Genomic DNA, 5,934 nt, shown 5'->3' on the forward strand with positions numbered 1-5,934 from the left:
CGGTCTCTCTCTCTCTCTCTCTCTCTCTCTCTCTTCTCTCTCTCTCTCTCTCTCTCTCTCTCACACACTCTCTCTCACACTCTCTCTCACACTCTCTCTATATACTGCCAGAGCCCTGCAAAATGACCTCCAGCAGCCACAAATGTGCATGTGTCAGCATAATGGTCTCACAAGGGGTCTGAGGATCTCATCTCGGTACCTAATGGCAGTCAGGCTACCTCTGGCGAGCACATGGAGGGGCTGGCGGCCCCACAAAGAAATGCCACCCCACACCATGACTGACCCACCGCCAAACCGGTCATGCTGGAGGATGTTGCAGGCAGCAGAACGTTCTCCACGGCATCCCAGACTCTGTCCCGTTGTCACATGTGCTCATGTGCTCAGTGTGAACCTGCTTTCATCTGTGAAGAGCACAGGGCGCCAGTGGCAAATTTGCCAATCTTGGTGTTCTCTGGCAAATGCCAAACGTCCTGCACGGTGTTGGCTGTAAGCACAACCCCACCTGTGGACGTCGGGCCCTCATACCACCCTCATGGAGTCTTCTGACCGTTTGAGCAGACACATGCACATTGTGTGGCCTGCTGGAGGTCATTTTGCAGGGCTCTGGCAGTGCTCCTCCTTGCACAAAGGCGGAGGTAGCGGTCCTGCTGCTGGTTGTTGCCCTCCTACGGCCTCCTCCACGTCTCCTGATGTACTGGCCTGTCTCCCGGTAGCGCCTCCATGCTCTGGACACTACGCTGACAGACCCAGCAACCTTCTTGGCACAGCTCGCATGATGTGCCATCCTGGATGAGCCTGCACTACCTGAGCCACTGGTGTGGGTTGTAGACTCCGTCTCATGCTACCACTAGAGTGAAAGCACCGCCAGCATTCAAAAGTACCAAAACATCAGCCAGGAAGCATAGGAACTGAGAAGTGGTCTGTGGTCACACCTGCAGAACCACTCCTTTATTGGGGGTGTCTTGCTAATTGCCTATCTTTCCACCTTTTGTCTATTCCATTTGCACAACAGCATGTGAAATTTATTGTCAATCAGTGTTGCTTTCCTAAGTGGACAGTTTGATTTCACAGAAGTGTGATTGACTTGGAGTTACATTTGTGTGTTTAAGTGTTCCTTTATTTTTTTGAGCAGTGTATATATATATCACTCTCTCTCTCTGTTAATCCTTAAAGCTCCTCTGAAAGTCACTGTAAAGAGATAAAGATGTGAATAAATACTATAATGGCTGTTTTTTGCTGAGTAATTCCTCAATGAGCATTATCTGCTGGAAATGTGATGAACTGTAATAGTAAATTAGCTAACAGTAGTAATACAAGTACATTACAGCATCCTTATAACAGACAGCCCATTTAAAGCAATTCAAAATTTTTCCCCACACACACACACACACACACACACACACACACACACACACACACACAAACAGTCGTCAGTGACATGTGTAAACCAACCATATCTTGTCAATCATAGTGTGTCAATTAAATATTAACTAAGGTCTGTCCATATTGATTGATAATGCATTTAATGATTGCTTTCTGTCTATCTAAGGCAGATTTTTTTTTTTTTTGGTTCTCTACATATTAAACAATCTATACTTCAATCTATACTTGGAGCATTGGCAGCGTTCTAACTGCAGAAATCACCATGGAAACACAGCTTCAGGCAGGAAGACAGCAGCCACAACTACTGGCCAATCAGAATGGTCTTGGGCCTGGGCCTGTGATTGGCAGATAACTTTGAGCCAACAATTGTGTGGTCTGCCCAGGGTCGTACTAACTATGAACCAAACGAAAGCAAAGGAAGCATGTTTCGTTTTTTTGTTGCAAAATGTTTTGCAACGGTGTGCACTAATGAATACGACCCAGATACCCTCCACTGGTCAGAAACTATTTTATCTAGATGATAACTTTACCCATTAGACCTACAGATGTAGGATCTTAATTTGATCACTATTTTGTTGCTGAGAATTTTCCTGCACGGCAGTAGTGTATTCGAGGTTTAAAAACTGTCAGACATTATTTGTCCTAACATAAAATGTTTTTGTTGACGAAGCAAAAGTGGGGAGCTCTGGTGGAGCGTCGCACATTAAGGAAAAAACATTGCAGCGCATATGATGCTGTTCTAACGCACGTGCAATGATGTCCAAGGGAAATAAACAGGATTCATTGTTTGCGGGAATGTCTTTGTTGTTGTAATAATGCAAACCGACGTGGTAGTTTCACCATTAAGGATTCCAGTTTTAACGTTAGCTAGTGCTAGTCGGCTGTATTTCTCCTTCTATAGCAGTGGTTCCCAACCAGGGGTACTAGGACCTATCCACAGGGGGTACTTGAGAAGACTCATGAGATCATAGGCCTACTGGTCAAATGAACATGAGGGGGTACATTCAGGGCTACACTGGGCAGAGCAAAATTCTGTTGGTGGTACAGTAACCAAAAAAGATCAAACACTGTTCTATAGCTTGGTCTCAGTCTTCTTTCTAAATGGTGAGTCAAACATGTTTTCAGCTCTTTTATTTCCATAACTGCTCATGTTCTCATGGCTCTCATCTCTCTGCAGCAGACATATAGTGAGCAATATGTTTGGAACATTGAATCGCAATAACATTGCAGTATCAAATCGCAATGCATATCGTAGATGGCACCTAAGTATCGCGAGGTCCCTGGCACTTCCCAGCCCTAGTGTGTGCCTGTGTGTGGGTAGGGTTTGTGGATATACAGTATGTTGTAATTGGACAGCCATACATCCATGACTCCTGTGCATATGGACTCCAATATATACTGTACATCCATATCATGTCCTTTATTTTACATTCATGAGTTTCACTATCATCATTTAGTGTTTTTGAGAATGTCAGTCTTCTAAACCGTGTAATTGACATGGCAACAGTGTATTTCAGTGGGAATAGTTAGTTGGCGGTGGAGAGCTTCGGTGGTCACGACATGGAGCTGTTTCAGGACCATTTTCCACCCACCAGACATGCGCACGCACGCACGCACGCACGCACGCACGCACGCACGCACGCACCTGTCTCTTATACACATCTAGATGTGTATAAGAGACAGCTATATATATATATCACTCTCTCTCTCTGGTTAATCCTTTAAAGCTCCTCTGAAAGTCACTGTAAATAGTAAAGATGTGAATAAATACTATAATGGCTGTTTTTTGCTGAGTAATTCCTCCAATGAGCATTATCTGCTGGAAATGTGATGAACTGTAATAGTAAATTAGCTAACAGTAGTAATACAAGTACATTACAGGCATCCTTATAACAGACAGCCCATTTAAAGCAATTCAGAATTTTTTTAAAACAGCATAGTCCTTCTCTTCAGTGACGTCAAGGCTGGCTCACACACTAACCCTCCATAGATGTATGATGCCATAGATGTGCTGACAGACAGACGTCGCATCCCGGGATAGAGAGAGGCTACTACATGTTGAGGGTCAGTGTTGCTATGTGGCCTCCAGAGGGCTGATCTGGGATATACTCTGCTCTGGGCTTACTCCCCCAGCACTACCACCATGGTAGATCTACTCTGACAGCTGTCCGGACCTGACACGGCTCTCTAACCCCTACACGCATACCACCAACAGCACCATTTCTGTCCACTGACATCGGCCAAAAGGACCTCTTTTTTTCACACTCAGAATCGCTATGCTTCCTCTGGAGGGGTGGGAAGGGCCGGGACATGTCAAGAGTGTGTGTGTGTGTGTGTGTGTGTGTGTGTGTGTGTGTGTGTGTGTGTGTGTGATAATGCATTTAATGATTGCTTTCTGTCTATCTAAGGCAGATTTTTTTTTTTTTGGTTCTCTACATATTAAACATCTATACTTCAATCTATACTTGGAGCATTGCAGCGTTCTAACTGCAGAAATCACCATGGAAACACAGCTTCAGGCAGGAAGACAGCAGCCACAACTACTGGCCAATCAGAATGGTCTTGGGCCTGGGCCTGTGATTGGAAGATAACTTTGAGCCAACAATTGTGTGGTCGTCCCAGGGTCGTACTAACTATGAACCAAACGAAAGCAAAGGAAGCATGTTTCGTTTTTTTGTTGCAAAATGTTTTGCAACGGTGTGCACTAATGAATACGACCCAGATACCCTCCACTGGTCAGAAACTATTTTATCTAGTGATAACTTTACCACATTAGACCTACAGATGTAGGATCTTAATTGATCACTATTTTGTTGCTGAGAATTTTCCTGCACGGCAGTAGTGTATTCGAGGTTTAAAAAACTGTCAGACATTATTTGTCCTAACATAAAATGTTTTTGTTGACGAAGCAAAAGTGGGGAGCTCTGGTGGAGCGTCGCACATTAAGGAAACATTGCAGCGCATATGATGCTGTTCTAAACGCACGTGCAATGATGTCCAAGGAAATAAACAGGATTCATTGTTTGCGGAGATGTCTTTGTTGTTGTAATAATGCAAACCGACGTGTAGTTTCACCCATTAAGGATTCCAGTTTTAACGTTAGCTAGTGCTGTCGGCTGTATTTCTCTCTCTCTATAGCAGTGGTTCCCAACCAGGGGTACTAGGACCTATCCACAGGGGGTACTTGAGAAGACTCATGAGATCATAGGCCTACTGGTCAAATGAACATGAGGGGGTACATTCAGGGCTACACTGGGGCAGAGCAAAATTCTGTTGGTGGTACAGTAACCAAAAAAGATCAAACACTGTTCTATAGCTTGGTCTCAGTCTTCTTTCTAAATGGTGAGTCAAACATGTTTTCAGCTCTTTTATTTCCATAACTGCTCATGTTCTCATGGCTCTCATCTCTCTGCAGCAGACATATAGTGAGCAATATGTTTGGAACATTGAATCGCAATAACATTGCAGTATCAAATCGCAATGCATATCGTAGATGGCACCTAAGTATCGCGAGGTCCCTGGCACTTCCCAGCCCTAGTGTGTGCCTGTGTGTGGGTAGGGTTTGTGGATATACAGTATGTTGTAATTGGACAGCCATACATCCATGACTCCTGTGCATATGGACTCCAATAATATACTGTACATCCATATCATGTCCTTTATTTTACATTCATGAGTTTCACTATCATCATTTAGTGTTTTTGGAATGTCAGTCTTCTAAACCGTGTAATTGACATGGCAACAGTGTATTTCAGTGGGATAGTTAGTTGGGCGTGGGAGAGCTTCGGTGGTCACGACATGGAGCTGTTTCAGGACCATTTTCCACCCACCAGACATGCGCACGCACGCACGCACGCAGCACGCACGCAACGCACGCACCGCACGCACCACACACACACACAACACAACACACACACACACACACACACCACACACACCACAAACACACACACACACACACCACACACACACACACACACACACACACAACACACACACACACACCACACACACACACACACACACACACACCAGCACACACACACGAAGGCACACACGCATGTGTACCAACACACACAAAACGTCTTCTGGGAACACTCACACAGCACACTCACCCACTCAAATTATCCTGCTTTCTGTGGCTCCATTTCAGAGTGAAAAGGAGAGTGTCATCCAGACATGAGCAAATACGTACCACTGCCAAACCCAAGTGTCATTGCAGTCAATTAATCCAATCAACCCAAAACTATTCAAGAAAACGTGAAAACCTGAAAGTGTCCGTTTTAACAACTTCAGTAGAAGTTATTCATGCCAAGTATTTTCAAACTAGCTGGAAAATAGAACAGAACAATCGATACTGTAATTATGGACCATCAATTAACACCCTCAAGATCACCTGAGATCAAGATCATTAAACTGGATTTCATGTCTTCAATGTCAATCTCTCTTCAACCCAGTGATGTTGTGCCTGATGTACTGAACAAAATATAAATGCAAGAAGCAACAATTTCAATTATTATTCAATTATTTATTATTTATTATTTTATTTTG

General features: G+C 44.0%; 1 protein-coding gene across 1 annotated transcript in view; it reads right to left on the reverse strand.

The window, feature by feature from the left end:
- Positions 1-5,934, reverse strand: part of map2 (microtubule-associated protein 2) — a 188,943-nt gene that overhangs the window by 44,910 nt on the left and 138,099 nt on the right. The window lies entirely within an intron of this gene.

This window comes from Salvelinus sp. IW2-2015, linkage group LG2, assembly GCF_002910315.2.
Source record: "Salvelinus sp. IW2-2015 linkage group LG2, ASM291031v2, whole genome shotgun sequence".
NCBI lineage: Eukaryota > Metazoa > Chordata > Actinopteri > Salmoniformes > Salmonidae > Salvelinus > Salvelinus sp. IW2-2015.